This window comes from Lissotriton vulgaris, chromosome 2_1 (assembly GCF_964263255.1).
Source record: "Lissotriton vulgaris chromosome 2_1, aLisVul1.2, whole genome shotgun sequence".
In the NCBI taxonomy this organism is placed as follows: Eukaryota; Metazoa; Chordata; class Amphibia; order Caudata; family Salamandridae; genus Lissotriton; species Lissotriton vulgaris.
Genome location: NC_141687.1, coordinates 943,822,376 through 943,839,661, shown reverse-complemented (window position 1 = coordinate 943,839,661; position 17,286 = coordinate 943,822,376).

The following is a 17,286-nucleotide window of genomic DNA, read 5'->3' as shown; positions in this document are numbered from 1 at the left end:
AAAACGCTGAAAAACTTACAATCGATTCTAGGCTTCCTGAATTTCGGAAGAACTTACATTCTAAATTATGCAGAGAGGGTTAAACCTCTCTACGAATTATAAAACCTGATTTGAAACCAATCAACTGGACTCAGAAACACACAGAAATTTTGAGATCATTGCAAACAGACATGTTGGCTAAAACAAAATTAGAAACACGCGACAATACACGCAACCTTGTAATCCGAGTCATCCCAGGAAGATGCGGATTCACGTACCTGCCCTCTAATGAGGGAGAAACGGTACCAATAGCTTACAAATCACATTTGAACACAAATGCAGAAAAAACATTCAGTCTTACAGAAAATACTATAAAGGCAGTTCAAACTGCTGTAGCAAGAGAACGAGCCCAAGCACAAGGAAAAGGAATAACTGTTTTTACAGCAGAATCAGCCTTCGAGGCGCTATTCAGCCTAGTAAATCTAAAAACAGTGGCACTAGATCCAAAATGGATACAGTGGGAAAATTCTCTTGATACAGAAAAAGTGACATACTATTATGTCCCGAACATGAAAAAAACCAAATGATTTGAAATATGAAGAAGAATATCCTCTGCCAATCGAAATTCTGCCTCTCCAACAGTACTCTTGTATAATCTATACAGGCAGATTTGTACAGCATTACAATGTAGATGATAAATCCTACAATGCAGCCTGCGTGTTTGTTAAAGGTCGCTGGCTCTGCTGTAAATTCAGACCGAAAATAACAAAAACTGAATCACTGAGAAACTGTTCGGCTCAGCGAGCTGAAATCAGATCTTTAAAGATGGCGCTTGAAGATGCCGAACGTGAATTCCCGACACTAATAGTGTGCGATTCGCATTTCTGCGTCAAATCTTACAATAATGATTTGCAGAACTGGGTTCAAAATGATTACAAAGATGACACAGGTGCCACAATCAAGCATAAAATGCTTTGGAAACAGGTAGTTCTTTTACAGAAAGAACTACAAAAGACTCACGTGATACACACTCTGAGTCATCAACGTGATGGCGTTCACGTTGCAGGGAATTCATTGGCTAATACAGCCACAGCGGAAGCAACTCAAACGGCTTCCGTAGCCACAAAAAAGCCTTCAGAAAAAAACATAGACGGGGAAACCATGCTGGCGGTAAAAACGTCTTCAAAAGGCAACTGTGCAGCACTACCCGTGAACTATCCACTCAATTATACATACGTAATAGACGCAAACTCCGTTCCTTTTGCTCGAATCCCTGGAGTGGGGGATAGAGTGATTCTAAACACGAACCGGAGAGTCTTATTAATAGCAGACGCACACATGGGTGAAGGTCCAAGGCACAAACAGATGAAGGAATCTCTGACAGAATTACAATCAGAATACTGGTGGCCGGGGATGAGCCTGCAACATTGTAAATTTGCGAAGAGCTGTCCAGACTGCAACAGAGACCGCAGTAACGAGCCAACCGGAGTATTGCCATGGCCATTTCTGTAAATAGCATAAGGCTATCTATACATAAAATCCAGCGTCCTATTAATTCCTTTTAAGACTAAATTCACTTAAGAATGTGGCCCCAGCGCTCGGCTGACGCCAGAACTGTTATAAAAGATTTGCGAGTCTTTATCGGCACATACGCAATTGCCATGCTTCATTCTGACCAGGGTCCTGCTTTTAGCTCTCGAGCTTACAAGGAGGCCATGACCAGCATGGGCATTGGATTGCGGTACTCTTGTCCCTTCCATCCTGAGGGAAACGGGATTGTGGAAAGAAAAAACTGAGACATAAAGCAATCTATAACGGCAAAGGTATTAGGTTCGGTTGATGGGTGGGTCCAGCATTTAACAAGTGTCCAACGTAGTCTTAATAATCTGCCAAGAAATTCTCTAAAATGTTTCAGCCCGTACAAACTATTGTTCGGAACTAGAATGTATGGTCAGGACTTAGATAGTCATGCTTCAGTGGTAGAAGATAAGAAAAAATGCTTTGACATCAAAGATCGTTTGGCTGTTTTACAGGACTTAAATGAAACAAGAAAACCCCTGAGCAACATAAAACTAAAACAGCAGCCAACAACCACTGAAGACACACCACCTGTCCCAGCAAGACCTGTCTGGATTCCAAAGATTGGGGATCTGGTCAGAGAGAAGATTGAGGTCAAGAAGGAATTTGGGCCTTCTTACAGAAAAGCAGTACCTGTCTTAGCAATCAACGGAACACGATCATTTGTACTACCGCCCCTTGCTGGTAAAAAGGAGATCCGAGTTGTATCCATCGACCTGGTAAAACCACAATCATGTGGCCAATAATAAGTAGTAGGCCCAGTGGACTCCCAAGAAATAGCAGAATACCAAAATTTGATACAATCCAAGAGGTTCAAACTGAGAGACTAATCACATTCGATAAACCTGCAGTGAATAAAAAAGGACTATGCAACAATGCCATGGAACTTGTGCCTTTTGAAACCCAAATTGAAACAGTTCGTCAAGAAACACCAGTCTACAATGATGTAGCATCAGAATGTGCTAATGAAAGGCAAATTGAAAAAACAATTCCAACAATTGACAGAACTGCATCTGGCTACTTCATCAATTTCGATAACTTTTCTGAAGATCAAAGCAAGCCTGAAGTAACGCCAGCAAAAAAGACTTTTAAAGACAAAGCAACAGAACTCTTTCATCAACTCCAAGAAGCATATCTAAATGCACCATTGATTGAATATTGGATTGTATTAGGGGTACTCATACTCCTACTCTGCCTAATTTTAGTTTTAATTTTAGGAAAATTTATTACAGTACAATGGACATAGCAAGTCAGAACATCAACTTAGTCCTGAAGCCACACAAGTCATCTCACATCGAGAAAAGAGAACTGTCATCAGTGAATGTCACAGCCATTCCAATACCCGGCGGGTAGTTTGGGACAAAAATGATTACGAAATATATGGACCGGTCGAACTCTTGAAATATCCTCATCAGTTTAAGGTTTCATTAAGTGACTTTGTAAAACCAAGTACATTCTCTGATGATTGGGACTTTGAAAGCATAAATAATATAATGTCAGATTTAGTATTGTCAGCAACATTTACAGAACATGATTATTTGCAAGGTTCATCGAATTATGAACAGATGTATTGCTATACCCACTATGCAGACCACTATTTGCATAAATCTGCTCAACCTAGAAATGTTTTTAAATATAATCAATGGGAACATTGTACAACTCCACCTAGAAGCAGTTCGAAAACATTTTATGAGAAATTTCCATACTTCTCAGGGTTTAACACAAGTGATGCTGAAACATTCTATTACAAACTGTTAGATAAAACAGGGACAAAAAACATGCTGACAAATACCAAACTGATTTATTCTGAAACATTTTACGAAAAAATTATTACATTTGGTTTTGATTTCTGGAAAAAGAACATTGAAACAAAAACCATCTGGGGTACAAAAGAATGGCAGGTACAAGGCCTAGAAGCATTATTTCGAGCCTGCATGATCCCGGAACAAATAATGTTCTTGAATGACACCATTCAACAAACTACCTGTTTTGGCCTAGCCAAAATCAAAGACTTAAACAAACTGTCTATTCCAAAGCCAATACCTGATAACACAACCACAGATATTGAGATAGACTTATCCCAAATTTTACATCAAAATAGAACACATCCTGATTGGAAAAAGTGGTTAATTTGGCCAACAGACACAAATAAATGTCAAGATAGATTCCTGAACAAAACACAGGGGTTAAAAATGACCAGACCAGACCCTAGATACTGCCAGAGACAACATCCAGGGATAGTAACAACATACAGTGTAGGGAAACTATGCCTTGAATGGCTACAAACATCCACACTGGCAGAAATTAAGCAACACTTGTCTTTACTGAAAGATGGTGTTGACTTGCGCAATTTCATAATGGGACCACGCAAACAGCGTCAAAAACGTTTCATAGTGGCCAGTATATACGCTGCTTACAACGAGGCATGGAAAGTGACTCAAATTGAGACAGCAGAGAAAATACGAGAAATTGGTCGTACTCATTTGGAAAAATCACTTTCTGTTGTGGACAATGGGTTAATGACTCTGTCCTCCAGAATATATTCACTGGACAGTATTGTATCATCTGCTATAGATATAATAGATCAGGACTTGCTAATGTTACAACATGGTCAGTCCCAATTACGTTCTATTGTACAGCTAGGCTGGACGTTGCAAAATCTGCGTTCAGGCTATGTGCCTTGGCGTTTAATCAACACAACATCATTGTTCTCTATCTTTAACCTTACTGATAAACAAATCAGTTTGGCACAGAAAGAAGCAGACTATACGATTCTGAGCATTGAAAAACTTGAGAGATTACCATTGACAATGTCAGAAAGACCTGTCATTGAATGGATAATACACAGAATAATCACAATTCCGATAACAACTTTCCAATTTAAAAAATGCCAAGAGTATATACCAGCAGGTCAGTATGAAAGGTTGGGTAAAGGGTACATTAAGTCATCATGGAAATTACCTTATACACACACATGTTATAGTGACAAAAACCAGAATGTATTTCTTAGTGGTAATAATTGTAAACTATCACTAAGCGGCATACTTCTGTGCCAAGGTATTAATTTACATGGGGCCTGTGAGGGGACTTCAAATAACCTTTCGTGCCACCAGCACGGCACACCTGCAACACAGATAGAGCCATTCTTTAGACAACTTTCTAACGGGAGTTACGTTCTAATAACGGACCACAGCTGTTGTGGCATGGTGCCAGGGAAAGCATATCTCATAAGCGTTAGTTCCATGGTCACTTGCTGTATGCAAGCATTGTATCCAAACGGCCCTGGAGACTCAGAGGCGACGATTTGGCCTCCGTTGAATATCTCTTCTGTACGAATTGATACTTTAAGTAGAATGAAGTCTGTGCTTTTACAGACAACAGTGCCCATCACGTCATCAAAAGAAACGTATGATCTTCAAGTTGCAAGGACAACGGCAGAGATACATACACTTTTATCAACTAATTGCCCCGTGAATTTCGTAGAAATGCTAAGCCAAATCCTAAATATGTCAGATGCCAATGGTATCGCAAATGTATTTAAGACAATTTTTTCGGGACTGTTAACACCCTTCGAAGCAGTCCTGGGCATCTTTCCCAAATTTGTCCATTCGGTTTTTGGTGGCCTACCACTACTTTTGGGACTTGTAGCAGGAATCGTATTTTTGACTCTTCTGCTCCGATATGGCAAGCCAAAACGCAGACATGACTCCAGCAACAATGGAAGAAACGGTCCTAGCAATACGCTACCGGGACCGCATAACTAAAGTCCTTGGATTAGCCCGGCTAAGAGATCTGAATATGACCTGGTTTCTTTCATTCAGACCTATATGGCAGAACTGCATCTTACCTGTGCTTCGATGTATGCTATGCGGAGAAGAATACGTGTTAGACACCTGTCTTACACTACAATCAGCAGTACCAATGGATATCGATACTTTGCTAAGTCCTGTAACGGCTCATGCATCGTGTTGTCCCCAGCGGTTACCAATCCTGATGACGGCATTCGTTGAGACTTCTCCACTACAATTAGACCCAGGTACGACCTTCTGTGAGCATTGCTGATCCCGACACCGATGATAGCAATCATTCTCATGACTGCCCAGTTACAGCATTATCATCCTTGGTCGAACTTTCACCTGAAGCTGTAAACTGTTTTTTGCACATCTATCTGAAGTCATGATCTCCCCTGAACCAAAAGAATAACTTTTAAGCAAACCGCACACAGCGTTCCCATGAACTCTGAATTCGGCCTTCAGCTTTGAAAAACAAAAGCTACTGAAAACATTTGGAACTATTTTTTCCCCTGAAAACTTAATTATTTTTTCCAAATTCCAAAATATTTACCTTTTTTTTGGCACTTGTACTCTGCTTGAAGTAGAACTATTCATAAAGAACAGAGCTTCTATTTTTAGCAAATCTAGAGACAATATGTTACCGCAGCCTCTAGCACACTCACAAGCAATTTCATTTATATGTGATGAAATAGTCTCAACCTTCTTTTCTGTAATTAAGAGACTTTTCATGTGTAATTTTCGCAAATCGTTCAACTAAAGATATATGCAATTTTTTTTGAATGATTACACGGCTTAAAAACGTACAGCACCAATAACGTTCCGTGTATTTCGCATACACCATTTCGAATGCAAAATGTATTTTGGGGTGGGTTGGAATACACATGCGTCTTTATTGCTTAGTTTTTAGTAATTGATGGACATAAAATCATGGATTGGATGATGTGTTTTATCTAGGAACCCGATTCAATATTGTGACTTTATGCCCCTATACGGCTATAATCAATAATATCCGTATAATGGCATAATAATCAGATCCATATTTCAGTAAATCGCCCTTGCAGTCCAAGGCACGGCAAAAGCTACTTCCTTGGATTCCTAGAGAGCACACCGAGTTCTTTCGACACACCGAACCTCCAGCAACCTGGGAAAGCCCTGCTTGCTTTGTTTTGATTTGTAATAGAACTCCTGCGAGCACGGTAAGAACGGCTAGTTCTTAGTGACATCTTTATTGACGTCTTATGTCCAAACCTTACGTCAAACTCGGCACCTTTCAGGTATAAATATACCAACGTTGCCTTAAGCAAACACACGGTGGTGGTTCTGGAGCAGAGCAGCTAATCTACTTTCCGAGAGCCCAGCAGAAGCGAGAAGCCCACGGACGCTGCCCCTCCTCTTTGACGCCCTGAGAAAGACGCTGTCTTTTCTCCAGCCGAGAAAATCCAGCTCCGGCGTTTCCAGCCTACCCTTGCGGGTGACTGGGATATCGAGTCCTGAGAGAGAGATACCAGACCTCCTACATTCTATTCCCAAGGTACAGTGCTGACTACACCCTTAGAGAGAATTCTTGAACAGATCCATGGCAAAAAACCTACTTAACTTAAACTGCTACTTACTTACTCCTTCCCACGTATTAGGCTTAGGTCAGGTACACCGGGGTAGGCTTATTTTAGAAGCACCAGTTGAGCACGTTAGCCTATGTATATATGTATATATATTTTATCCTTTTTAAAGTGTCTTAAGGCTAAGATACCATATCAATGCTTTTACAGTATTATTTCATAATACTCCTTTTACTGTACGTACTTTACTTTACATTAAGTATTGCAATTGTGGCAATTCACTTCTCTTGCATGAGAAGGAAGACTGCTTAATAAATAATACCTTTTATTGAAAACGCCCGTCTGTCTATTCTCTGCACCCTGGTGAAACTAAATATGCACATCTGACTGAGTGAAATAGCTGTCTTATTGTTTCACACAACTCTAGAAATTGACTCTTATTCTGAGGGAGCAAAGTTGTCATGTTTATGCGGTTGTCGGAAGCTGAAACCCTTCTTGTCTGAGCCAGGGAAGCTGATCACTTCCTATTCATTCAAGAAAGTTTCCAGTGACCTTTGAGCTAGCTGGCGCAAACCTAAATTAGGTCTAACATAGTCAGTAGAGACCTAGAAGACCTCAGTCCTACGTCTAAACTGCAGTTTATGTTATTCCAATGCGCAGGGCCTATAGGGAAAATAGGAACTACACTACAGTTGGCGTTGGCGCTGGGGTTGGAGAGTTCTTTTACAATGCTGAGGTGCTCTTTTCTGTCGTGTGCGTTGTTATCCAGGCAGTCTTTGAAGGAGGATCTCTTGGCTAATCTGATGAGGTGGTAATGTCTGCGGGTGGCGTCCTTGTGGGCTGCGTGGTTGTCCGGTGTGCGTTCGTGGAGCCTTTTCTTCTCCAGTTTCCAGCATGAGCGTTTGGAGGTCTGGAGCTTGTCGGTAACCCAAGTGGCTCTCTTGCTGGCGTGGCTGTTGGAGGGTTTCTTGAGTGGGGCAAGGGTGTTGGCGCAGTCGTCGATCCACTGTCTGAGGTTGCGGGTTGCAGCTTCTGGGTTGATGGGGTCGGTGGGTGGGTTCTGGGTAAGGGTGGTCATAAGCTGGTCTTCGGTGACTTTGCTCCAGCAGCGGCGAGGCAGCTGTTGGGTGCGGTGGTGCGTGGTGGGTATTTTGAAGGTGAAATGGATGCAGCGGTGGTCGGAGCAGTGGAGTTGGGTGGTGTGGTTGAAGGCGACATGGGTGCTTGTGGAGAAGATGGGGTCCAGCGGGTGGCCGGCGGTGTGGGTGGGTCCGGTGACGAGTTGTCTGAGGCTGAGGTTGGCGAGGTTGTCGGTCAGCGTGGTGGAGTTGGTGTCGTCGTCGTTCTCGAGGTGGAAGTTCAGGTATCCGAGGAGGATGTAGTCCGTGGAGGCGAGTACGTGGGTGCTGGCGAGGTCGGCGATGGAGTCGCTGAACTGAGCCCGGGGTCCGGGGGTCTGTAGACGAGTGTTCCTCTGAGGGTGGTGTTGGGGTCGATGTGGATCCGGAAGTGCAGGTCTTCAGCGGTGTTGAGGGTGTTGTCTGCGTGGGTGGCAACCTTGAGGGTGGACTTGTGGACGATGGCTATTCCTTCTCCGATTCGGTTGGCACGATCCCTGTGGGTGATCTTGTAGCCGTCTGGGATGGCTATGGCGATGTCGGGCGCCGAGGAGTGGTTCCACCAGGTCTCGGTTAGGAAGGCCACATCTGGGGCGGAGGTGTCGAGCAGATCCCAGAGCTCGACAGCGTTTTTGCGTGTGGAGCGGGTGTTGAGGAGTATGCAGCAGAGGTGGTTGGGTCCAGTCCTTGGAGGTTTGGTGGCTCTGTCGCAGGTGAAGCTGCAGGTGCAGCAGGAGAAGGGCCCGTGGGTCCGTTTCGGGCGTCCTGGAAGCAGGTGTGGTTTTGGCCTGCGCTGAGTGTGCTGGTATCGTAGCGGAGTCTGGTGTTGTGGCGTTCGCGGGGTCGAGGGGTTCTGGCGCTGGGCGCGATCCAGGCGCGGACGGACGCAGACGAGCTTGCCTTAGGCGCGCCCGCTGCGCGCGGCCGCACAGCGTCTGGCATATATGGGGAGGTGGGAGGGAGGAGCAGCTGGGAGGCGGGAGGCGGGAGCAGCAAGTGGGCAGGGGGGGCGGGGAAACAGTGGGACAGAAAGCAGAATCGGGCGCAAAGAGGGGGGAAAACAGTGGCACAGAGGTCAAGAACGGGGCACAACAGAGGGGAGAAACGAGTGGCACAGAAGCAAAAATGGGGCACACAGAGGGGGAGAAACCAAGGGGCATATTTTTTAAAGATTTGCGTTGCCCTTGGGCCACCTTGTATGGCTTGATAAATCTAGAGTGACGCAACGCAAATCACTGAGTTATGTTACTCTGCCCCAGGGGTTTCATGGATGGTGTTAGTGTGTCCCACGCTTCCATCTATGGATTTTGGTACAATCCCAGATTTACCATCAGTGGCAGACCTGGGAATGCTTCCAAACACTGCGCCTTCCCAGGTGAGGTGTAATGAGGAGAAATACCTTTATTTTTCCTCCTTAATTAATTCTTCTTGCAGCACACATAGAAAGAGGAAAATGCCTCGGAGGATTGTATTTGTGCAGGAAGGAACACTTTCCTGCACCAAAACAATCCGCTGTGGCATTACAACACAGGCAGTCTTGCACCAGGGTGCAAGGGTGACTGTGTTGCCACTAGGCAGCCCATCGTGCACCAGCGCTCGGAGAAGACAGAATTGTGCGGTATATTGTTAAGTAAGGTGCACTCCTGCTCTTTCCATATCACGCACCGCCGCAAGGGGACTTGCTGCTCTGCGTGATCCTTGCTGCGTTGCGTGAATATTTCATAAATATGCCGCCTCGAGTCTACCTGCCTGTGATACATAACCTCAGCATCGTGGGCACAGATCCACTCACAAGGGCCTGATTCCACTCAAGGGGTAACAAATCAGTGAGCCTGGGAAGGCGGGAGGCTTTGCCTTCACCGTGTAAAGCCCCCCGCAGTATTTAGAATACAAAACAAGTAAAACATCACCGTTTTCTTAAGCTTGGACTGCAAGAAGCTTTTTGAGACATGCTGTAAAGCGCCTGTGTGCCAACTTTCCAAGCTGCTAAGACCCCTCGGCCCTCTCCCCCTAGGCCCGCCAGGAAGGGAGTGCCCACCGCGACATCCAAGCTGAGATTCAACTTTTCAGCAGTCAGAGCTATCCGCTGCCAACTGCTTCGAGCCCATCCGTCACCTGGCCTAAAGCTCCTGATGACACCCGGGCTCTATTTCGGGTCTGGTTATGTTTGTTGTAGGGGCGTCGGGGTAACTTTTCCTGGGAAGTCTCATTGCGATGGGCCCTCCTAAGATTTGCGAGAAATTGCTCCGGATTAATCCCCTGCTTCGTGGGCAGCTGGCACGCTACCCTGCCCGTAAGGGGAGGGGGTGGGCAAAAATGCCCGGCTCAAGGGATCGGAGCAGTGTGCCCGGCCAAAAATTCCATTTTCAAACCTTAAGAGGTTGGCTCGAGGTCGTGTGTTCGAAGGCCATTTTCTACTCTAAGTAACTTTGAGAACATGTGTTTTTTTCCTTCTATTATACCCCTTGGGCGGGGCGGGTGGGGGGGGGGCGTGTATGGAGGAGGGGAGGTGGTTTGTGTTTGGTAATCTAGCTAGAGGGGCGACAGTTAGTCGGGGGCCCTTGCTCCTCCTCTCTATTTTCTGCAGAAGGCTGCGTTCTTCGGCGCCTTGAGAGACGGGGATTGATGCAGCGTGTGACCTTTGGCTGCAGGCAGAAGGTTTAAAGGGGAGCTCAGCGGACGGCGTTGATGGAGGGCACTCCCCAGTGCTTTAAGTGGGCAGGTACTGTCCGGTACTGAGTACCTGCACTTCTTTAATTGGAAAGGGAGAGTACCTACACTTCTCAGCACTGATGCAATACATTTAATGAAAGAGTACTATCTATGGAGTACCCATACTTCTACATTTCCTTCTAAAGCACTGGCACTCCCCACACTAAGGGCCTCATTTATGAGGCCTTGCGTCAGTTTTGCGCTTCCGATGCGTTACTTTTTGTGACGCATCGGCGGCGTAAAACATGCCTCCAGTTGCGCACTATTTACAAAGTGACACATCTAAGCAGATGCGTCACTTTGTAAACCCCTGCGCTATATTATACCTGCGTCAGGTATAATGTATGCAGAGGGGGCGTTCCCCCGCAAAAAGCCTAGTAGAAGTGACGCAGTGAAATCTATGAGATTTCACTGCATCACTTCTAGGACGCTGTTGCTTCAAAATCTTGCGCCTGCCTCACAGCAGGCGTAAGACTGATGCAGGCCCTTTCACATGGGGCTTGTCCCATGTGAAAGAACGCATTGCTGGAGTTGCGTCACTTTTGTGACACACTCCAACAATGCGTCACTTTTGTGCTTACAGATACGTCAGGAATACTGACGTATCTGTAACTGCTTGCGACATGATGTGTCATACAATAAATATGACGCATCAGGTATGTCGCGTGGAGTGCGCACTGAGAAGTGACGCATCGCTGCTTTCACGCAGCGATGCATCATTTCTCATAAATGAGCCCCTAAGTGCTTATTGCAGATTATTTTACGAAATGTTCAGTGACTTCAGTGATTACTGGGGCTGGGCACGAGGCATGCAGGTGAGGGAATAAAGTATACCATTAACCCCAAATACACTGAAATTCGAATATGAATGGCACATTACTCAGATGTAGGGCCCGTGCTTCTAAAACGCAAAATAAAGCGCCGTAGTGATGGTGCCACGTTGTATCACAGACTACCGTAGTAGACTAGGGTTTCGGTGCCGGTGATCAGGGAATAGAATCTTTGGACTGATAATCCATGTTAAACCATTATAGGATAGATAATATTTTGTTTTGCCAACCACAGTTTTATGACTATGAGCCTGATGGTAGCCTTGTGGGCAAGTTTACACTCAGTACAGTAGACTTGAGCTGATTATGTGACAAGCCAACCATCAAGGCTGCAAGTCTGATTGTTCACTCGGCAAAGTTATGATCAATTCCATAGGTGTGATCTGATTATTTTGAGTTACGACAAAGTCAGTAGGCTTGCACTATTTATTGTGAAGAGCATTTGGTAAAGCCGACAGGCCCTTAACAGTGGACTGTAATTAGACTATGTTACAGGCTATACATAGGTATGCAGTCTATGAAATCTCACAGAATACCGCAGTGTGCAAGGGTTTTGGTATTTGTCACTCCCTTTTACAAGCAGTGGGATTAGAGGATCTTAATTCTGCTAATACTTGTAGGGCACTGTGAGAGGTGCTGTATATTGTTGTGCCAGCTGTAATTTTGTACATATTTATAATTTCAAAATGTTATGCCTGATAGTTGCCTGCTTATGTGCAATTCAGTAGACATGATGGGTGTGGTGATTTTTTTGCCACTTGGCAGGCATACAGCGCATGAAATATGAATATGCACTGAAGCCACTTGGCCTTTCTATATTTATTTATGTTTCTCTTATTTAATTTTATTTTTGTACTGAATGTACTTTGCTCACTACAAATATGGTTTAATGCAGCAGCCAAATGTTGATGTTAACAACGATATGTAGGCTTTACTAATAATGTTAGGAATGACTTTGATATCAGGTGTTAAATGGATGAGCCATAACAAAAAGACGCAGTATTTCTTCTGTATTTATGATGAAAGCCCACCCTGCGTTTGCTTTTTAAGGGTGAAAGGGCGCCATGATTCTGTTGTTGTGACCGTGAGGAAGCCTGGGATCGGGTGAAACGCGTTGCCAATAAAGCTTTTTTTGAAAGCTGACACTGTGGAGTGCGAGCCTTCCTGAGAATATCTTCTCCCAGGACCTTTGTGTCGGAATTATTACGGGTCCTGCACCCGTATGCCCGCACCAGTGTGGACATGACCTCTCATTTTGCAGGATTGCTGTCTTGTTGAACATGCAAATATATATACACACACACACATATATATATATACATAGATATATGTGTGTGTGTATGTATACACACACACATACACACATCTTTTGGCCTGTCAGGAAAATATCCACTTCCTGCATTTTTACCATTTACTCCGACCCCTCCACTGATCTCACCTTCCCCTATCCTACCAACCTCTGCAGGACCAGAACCAGTGTTAAGACGTCTACTGTACCTGGTCACAGCCAGTTATAAAGAAATATACAGAGGTGGCATAGAAGAGAGGGGTGCCGACGTGAGCAAGACAGACCCAGGGAGGAAGGCAGAGAAGAGAGAAATATGCAGAGGGTGGACAGCAGGAGTGGAGAAATAAATATAACAAGCATTGGCATAGCCAATAGGTCTCGTATTTGGGGCCTTATAAATATTTAGTTATGCAGCACAATATCCTTCGTGCAACAACATCAACTGTTGCAAGGCTAAACACTTATAAAGCCCCAAAGGCGAGACCTATTGGCAATGCCAATGCTTGTTTCTCTTTCCCTGTAGGTCTTTATTTTTAGTGCTAAGTAACAAGTGCTTAATTTATTTATTATTTATTTATTTAGAAGTTTTCTATAGCGCTGGCAAGACCCGAAGGTAACAGAGCGCTTTACAGTTAGAGACTGACAAATACTAGCACAAATTTAAGAAGTGTGCAGTGGTCCCCGCATTAAGTTTTTGGCACCGGGGCATTCATGACCTTCTGACAAGCCTGAAACAAAAAATGTTTCTTCAGTGTGCATGCATCTGGTAATTCAAGTATCTACCAAGGGGTTGAAACTTAAACGCAGATTCTTGGGAGAACCAGGACCCATACTGTGAAATGCCCTTACTCCTAACTTTAGAGCCGAATACAGCTACAAGCAGATCAGGAAACCTAGAAAAACAGAGTCATACAGACTAGTTTTCAAGTGAAATATGAAGGGGTCAAGGGTTGCAATTGAAGAATGTCGGACACACTTCTCTTCTTGTGATTGAACTATTCAGCTCAGTTTTTGTCATCACAGATAGTGCTTTGGAATAAGAGGAGATCTACATCTGTGCTCTATAAAAACCCTCCACAAAATATAAATCGAAATGTAATAATTTTGTAAGTTGCCGAAATGTGGCTATTTTTTACTAGTTGACAAATTGGAAGTGTTGATCGCCTGCATCCCTCAGCTACAAGGCAAGCATGTACGTATGTGTACAGTTAACAGGGTGTTTATAATATAAACAAAGGTCTGTATATCCTTACGTATTCTGAATAATTCATGGCTTTGATATGTGCATGCATTTTCTATTTTGTTGTAAACTCAATTACATTTACTGAAATTAAAGAGAGACGAGAAAGCCGGCGTCTTCTAGGCCTAAAGATATATGGGGACTGTTCCGAGACTTCCTAGCTTCACAGCAGAATACCCCTCCTACACAGCAGAGACAGGGTCTGGAACCAACGGGGGTGGGATGAGGGGAACAATGTATTAAAAATGTACCTGTGTATACTATACATAGTATGATAACAGAAGCTAAAAAGATGATTGGAGCAGAACGGGCGGATGGCGGGTTGAGAGGGGATTCCTTCGATTGTACTTCCACCATGCCAACTACTGGGGTCTTAGAATGCACTGGTTATGCTGTGATTACTGTTGCACTAATAAGTCGTGCCCTTCTGATCATACTGGAATGTCAATGTTGAAGTGTAATGTATATGTACTGCAATTGAACTCTTTGCTCTGCTTTCTTTTTTCAAAAACTGCTAAATAATGTTAAAAAAAAAGGAAAAAAGAGAGACAATGGAGAAATAAAGGGTCTAGGCAGACAGATGTACAAGGCATTTGACTTATAGCCAGATGTAGAGTTGAAGAGAAAAGAGAACAGGGGAAGAGAGGAGAAAGAAAGGCAGGATTCTGAGAAAATAATAATGAAAATGGGAAGAGAGGGACCACGAGAGAACAGGAGGGAGAGATCAGCAAAACTGGGGGAGGGGAGAGTGCATAATGACACAACAATGTGAAAGAGAACAAGCCAGGCAGTGGTGAGGCAGGGCAGGCACAGTCTGCTGTTTTTGGAAGCACATACTTGTGCTTGTGGCGCACCCCTGCGCGCTCCCCCAAGGTGGATGCCACCACAAGCACGAGTATGTGCTTCCAAAAACAGCAGAGCGATGGCTAAAGGTCTCCTATGCAGCACATGCACATTGCGTAGGCGAGACCTAAAAAAAAGGGGATAGAGAAAAGCATGGCAGACACACAGAGGGAGTTTGGGGGGGGGACAATGTGAGACAGGCGAGGAGAAAGAGGATGAGAGAGATGATGCGATCCTTGAGCCAGAGAGAAGGCTCACATGGGTAAAGAAAGGAAGAGACAAATGGAGAAACAGATGAAAGACCCTTACATAGGATCCTGTGCTTACCTCACAGGGTGTGAAGACAAGCTGTGGGCCAATGGAGATCAATCTGCTGGCAGAGATGGAGCTGCAGGGCGAAGGAAATCAAGCTGCAAGTGGAGATGGAACAGCAGGCAGATGGAGTCCAAGCTGCGGGCGGAGATGGAGCTGCTGCTGTCCAAGTCCAAGCTGCAGGCGGAGAAGGGGCTGGGGGCAGAAATCAACTGCGGGCGAAGAGGATGTCGTTAGCAACAAGGAAACAGGAAGCTTCACAAAAGGCACTGTAAAAGGCAGCTGTGAAGGTGCTTACAGCAGACTTTTAAAGAGCCTCTGCTTCCTGCCGGTGCTGTGTGTGACGTCACAGAGGCAGCCACAGAGGAAGGCAGTAAATCAGATGATGGCCGCAGGAGAATACATAGTGAATAAGTATCCAATGTGCCTTCGAGCATCCCCCGGCGGCCCTCTTCAGTGTTTACTCATTTGAAACGTAGGTATGTTACCGGCAAGGTCCGTGGGCCACCAATAAAGTCGGTGGCGGCCTGCGGGCCATATTCCGAGTACAAGGGGTCGGTGGCGGCCCGCGGGCCATACTCCGAGTACAACGGGTCTACACTATTCCACTCTATGCCACTCCGCTATACACCACTTCAGTGTACACCACTGGGCTGTATGCTTTTTCTCTGCACGCCACTTCACTCTATGACAATCCATTGTATGCTATTACACTGCACATCACTCCATTCTATGCCAATCCACTCTACCCTACTACACTCTACTCTATTCCACTGTACTACAATCCATTCTACACCACTTTTCAATATGCTGTTCCACTATATGCCACTCCACTCTTTCACTTTACTGTACACCAGAAACACTCAAATTTATTCCACCCTACACCACTCCACTGTATGCTACTCCACTTTATGCAACTCCAGTCTACGATATTCCACTGTACGCAATACCACTGTCACCACTTCACTCTACGCTATTCCACTCTACGCCACTCCACTTTACAGTATTCCTCTCTACACCACTACCATCTATGACACTCCACTCTACGCTATTGTACTGTATGTCACTACACTGTACCTCACTTCACACTATGCTGCTCCACTCTACGTCACTGCACTCTACACTACTCAATTGTACGCAATTACACTCTCGTACCCAACACAACTTCGTCACTCCAATGTATGCTATTCTACTGAATGCCACTCCACTGAACTTTAACCAATTTTACTTTATGCCACTCCACCCCTCCACTCTACGCCATTCCACTGTATGCCACTACAATGTACACTATTCCACTGTACGCTTATCCACTATACCCCACTGCACTCTATGCCACTCCACGCTGTCACTCTGGCGAACAACCATCTCAACGCATGTGTTACAATGCATTCAATTATGTTGCGTGCCGTCACAACGCACGCGACGTTACTACGCGTGCATTCACTATGCACGCCATTACAACGCATGCAATGCTACAATGCATGCTTTTACACCGACGGGTCGTGCGCCGGGACGGGCTTCGGGAAGGTTGTGCGCCGGGACGGGGAGACAAGGCTGGAACCACGACGAGAGACAGGTAAGGACGATGCTGGACCCATAGTGTTTTAGAGTTTAGGGTATTGATGGGGAGTGTAATGGAGGGAAGTATTTTAGGTTTTAGGGATTAGGGTTTAAGGCTTAGGGTTGAGGAAGTAGTATATGGTAGTGTTTTAGGCTTTAGGCATTAGGGCTAAGGGCTTAGGGTTGTGGAAGTAGAATATGGTAGTGTTTTAGGTTTTAGGGCTTAGGGCTTTTAGGACTTAGGGCTTAGGGTTAAGAGTGGTTTAGGGTACTGGTTTTGGCTTTAGGGGTTAGGGCTTAGGGTTAAGAGTGGTGTAGGGTACTGTTATTGGCTTTATGGCTTAGGGCTTAGGGTTATTAGTGGTGTAGGGTACTGTTTTTAGCTTTATGGGTTAGGGCTTAGGGTTGAGGTCGTAGTCTAGGGTCTTTGTATAGGCTTTTTTGTTTAGGGCTTAAGGCTTAGGCTTGACGGT